Source organism: Panthera tigris, chromosome B4 (genome assembly GCF_018350195.1).
Source record: "Panthera tigris isolate Pti1 chromosome B4, P.tigris_Pti1_mat1.1, whole genome shotgun sequence".
Classification (NCBI taxonomy): Eukaryota; Metazoa; Chordata; class Mammalia; order Carnivora; family Felidae; genus Panthera; species Panthera tigris.
Window position 1 is genome coordinate 27,191,309 of NC_056666.1, and position 3,713 is coordinate 27,195,021.

The following is a 3,713-nucleotide window of genomic DNA, read 5'->3' on the forward strand; positions in this document are numbered from 1 at the left end:
GGGAGACCACGTGTTAAACAACTCATTGCAGTGAAAGCCCTTCGAGAACGGATGGCCAAAGTGTTGCGGCCTGCCAGTATAGCCACATGAAGATAGCCCAGGAGCACGCGGGAAGAAAATATAAACAGGCGTATGAGGCCTAACTATGAGAATACATTTGCCAAGAAAATGCTGGGTTTTATGGGATCTCACAGAAAAGAAGGTTGGCAAGTAGGAAAACAGCAAGAGTTTTCATACGTTGCCTTTTTTTTTTAATTGAAATAATCTTTCTTTTGAGTTCTGGTCCTTCTTTGCTGTAATTTAAAATTCGCTGCTTCCATAATGGTTGGAGATGATGTACGAACATGGGAAGAGGAACAGATATTTTCGGTATTTTTAAAGTATCAAATTCATTATCAAGTTACCCCATACTTCGATTTCTGTCATTTTCTCGTGATTCTATGTCAGCAGGGTACAGAATACAGCATGTGTAAGGAATTAAAAAAAAAAAAAAACCCAACCGGAAAAAAGCTTCTCTGAGCACAGATGTGTGATAAGTATCTGTTAGACTGAACGAAGAGAAGGCCAGAATTCCTTCCCTCTGGTGCTGATTGTCCTCATCTATCATCAGGCCTGAGCTGAACCTCACGTCATGGCCAAAGGCTCTTCCGACGAACTACTGCTCATTCCAGGATGGATGGTTTCTTCCGTCCTGTGGCTCACGTTCTTTTGACCAGCCAGGAGCTGCAGGCTAATCAGTGTTGCTATAGATTCTGCTCCGCAGTTCCCCTGTACAACTGGGTGGCACCCGGCCACATGTGGTTATGGCAGTGTGGCTGGTCCTAACGGAGATGTGCTCCAAGTACAAATACATACTGGGTTTCAAAGACTTCGTATAAAAAAAAAAAAAAAAAGAATAGAGCATCTCTTGGTTATGATGTTCATTCGATCACATGTTAAAATACTACTGTGGAAACATAGGGTCAAAGAAAATACATTTGAGTTTACCAATTTCTTTTTACTTTTTTAATGTAGATACCAGGAAGTTCAAAACGATGTAGGAGGTTTGCTTTTGGGTCTCGCATCGTATTCCTGTTGAAGAGCATTGGTCCAAAGAGAAGTTCTGTTGGAAAAGTGGCAGATGAAAGGAAGCTGGGCGTTATCTGGGCTGGAGGGGTCTTTGCTGGCACTTGGCTTTGGCCATTCAGGGTTCCCGCGAAGATGTGCCCCTGGACCTGTCTAAATCAGGCCAGGTCGTTCCGAAACTCCACGTGGTCTCGTGGATGGATAGACACAATGATTTATCGTTCACTCATTCAACAAATACCTACCGACTACAGACTATGTACCACACGCATTGTTAGTCCCCAGGCCAGAGACGCTGTCTTCAGAGAGAGAGAGAGAAAGAGAGAGAGAGAATTTCGATGCAATGAGCAAGATTCTAGAGCTCAGAGTTAGCAGAGTTCTCCTAAATAAATGGATTTGGAATAGGGAAGACAATAGGATTCGATGTTCAGACAGGCCCAGGAGCTAGAGACTGAGAGGCATTTTGAGTAGTGCGTAGATGATCTCTAGGGGGAGAAGTGAGGAAAGAGCCTTCTACGCGTTCTTTTGGGAATCCTGTCAGAGATGGAGAGGGCTCTCCTCTCTCTCCCCGTTCCCCTGGGTTACTAATTTGATGTGAACATTAGGTTAATCACCCTCTTACTGCCTCGCTAGCCATATTAATGAAACATTCCACCTAGCACGAATGCTGGCCAGACCTTCCTCTCTCCCCTAGGGAGCCATTCCCTTGCGCACGTGGAGTTGAACTTTTCTTCTCCCCTTTCGTTCTGCTGAGTAAGCAGACCCCGACTAACAACACCTGCATCCGACTCACTCTGCAACTCGAGCCAAAGGGTAGAGAGGCTGGCCTTTGCCGAGGGATGGGCTGGGCGCAGTGGGAGCGGCCAGGCGTCTCTCTTCCTCATTTCCTGTCAAGGGAGGCCACCGGGAGGTTTCACAGAGACTAGTGTCACAGTTCCATAGATAATGCTGCTAATTGCCACTGGTTGACATGTACCTTCTAACTCGTGCGCAGTCATGGCCAGCCCAGCAGGGACCCCTGTTTCCTCGGTGCTTCCCTTTTGGTTGAGCAAAAATTACACTCCTCATTAGAGCCTTAGGTAAGGTGGCTCTGTTGGTTAAGCGTCTGACTCTTGGTTTCAGCTCAGCTCATCATCTCTCGGTTCATGGGTTCAAGCCCCGCGTCAGGCTCTCCACTGACAGTGCGGAGCCTGCTTAGGATTCTCTCTCTTCCCCCCTGCCCCCCTCTGCTTCTCCCCTGCTCTCTCTTTCAAAATAAATAGACAAACTTGTTAAAAAATAAGGCAGATTTTGGAACAAACGAGAAAGCAACACCAAATTGTTTCCTTCCCAAATGCAGCACTTTGAACATTTATATCCTAAAAGCATTTACTCACCACATATAAAGACAGTAGCTGTTGCTTAAATAAACCACTAGTTTAAGAATAGAATCATCAACCTTGACCCTAATATCCTTGTAGTCACTGTTAGTGGATCCAGGCTCGGTGTATATATATATAAACATTTGCCAGATAAGTCTACACCACGACATCATTATTTCTTGTGCTTCAAAACGTTGTTGTGGGAGCTTCTTAACATAAAAGTTAACATCACCAGTCATATGACCCTGATTATATTTGTTTTTCTACAGACAAACATTTAGGTCACTTTTTCCATCCCTTTCTCAAGCTGGGCATGGGGGCCATCGGATCAACTCCCCTGCTGACTAAGAGCCTGGGATAGTGACCCAACCCCCCGCCCCCGCCCTGCTAGTGGCTGAGCAGTTAGGCTGGGGGTGGGGGCACACATCCGTGGGTGAACACGCATTTCTTAGTCAAGAGATACTAACTAATGCTAATCCTTATCTGCGGAGCACATACTGGGTTCTGAGCATGGGGCGAAGTGTTTTGCAGATGCCTTGTTTATTCCCTACCTTTTGAGGTGGTTTAGTGAATAGCAACTGAAAATCCAAATGCTCTCCATCAGTGGATGAATGGGTCAACAAAATGGGGTCCATACCTACAGTGGAATGTTATGCATCCTACAAAAGGAAGGGAATTCCGACGTATGCCACAGCACGGATGAACCTTGAAGACATTAAGCCAAGTACAATAAGTCAGGACAAATACCATATGATTCCGCTTATATGAGGCACCCACCTAGAATGGTCAAACTCCTAGAGACAGAAAGTAGGCTGGTGGTTGTCAGAGGCTGGGGGGAAGGAAAATGGGGAGTTAGTGTCTAATGGGTATGGAACTGCAGCTGGGGAAGATGAAGGGCCCTGAGACGGATGGTGGGAGAACAGCGTGAACATACTTAGAGTGCCACAGAGCAGTGCACTTAAAAATGGCTAACGTGGTAAATTTTATGTTATGCATATTGTGCCGCAATAAAAAAAAAAAAAGGTAAAAACATTGTCAGGTGAGAAGCTGATATTACCAAGAGACGTTCTTGTTTGATCAGTTTGGGAATTCCTATCCGAAAAGAATCGTTTGTTTGGATCTTGCATTGTCTTTGTTTTTAACACTGAACAGTAGAGACGGTTTCTGGAAACTACCAACGTAATCTTTTTCCCAACGTCCTAAACAAAGAAATTTCTTTCTTCTGTTCATCATGATGGATTGAATTTGCCTCCAACGTGATGGGATAACTTTGCCAAATCCCCCTGA

General features: G+C 45.1%; 1 long non-coding RNA gene across 2 annotated transcripts; it reads right to left on the reverse strand.

The window, feature by feature from the left end:
* Window positions 1-526: 526 nt before the first annotated feature.
* Window positions 527-1,521, reverse strand: LOC122240575. Of its 2 annotated transcripts, none has more exons than XR_006220358.1 (2): window positions 1,311-1,521; window positions 527-1,102 (listed from the first exon to the last, which is right to left on the reverse strand). It is a non-coding gene; the product is annotated as an uncharacterized LOC122240575 (long non-coding RNA). The 2 variants fall into 2 exon arrangements; XR_006220359.1 differs by having other exon boundaries at window positions 527-1,218.
* Window positions 1,522-3,713: the final 2,192 nt, after the last annotated feature.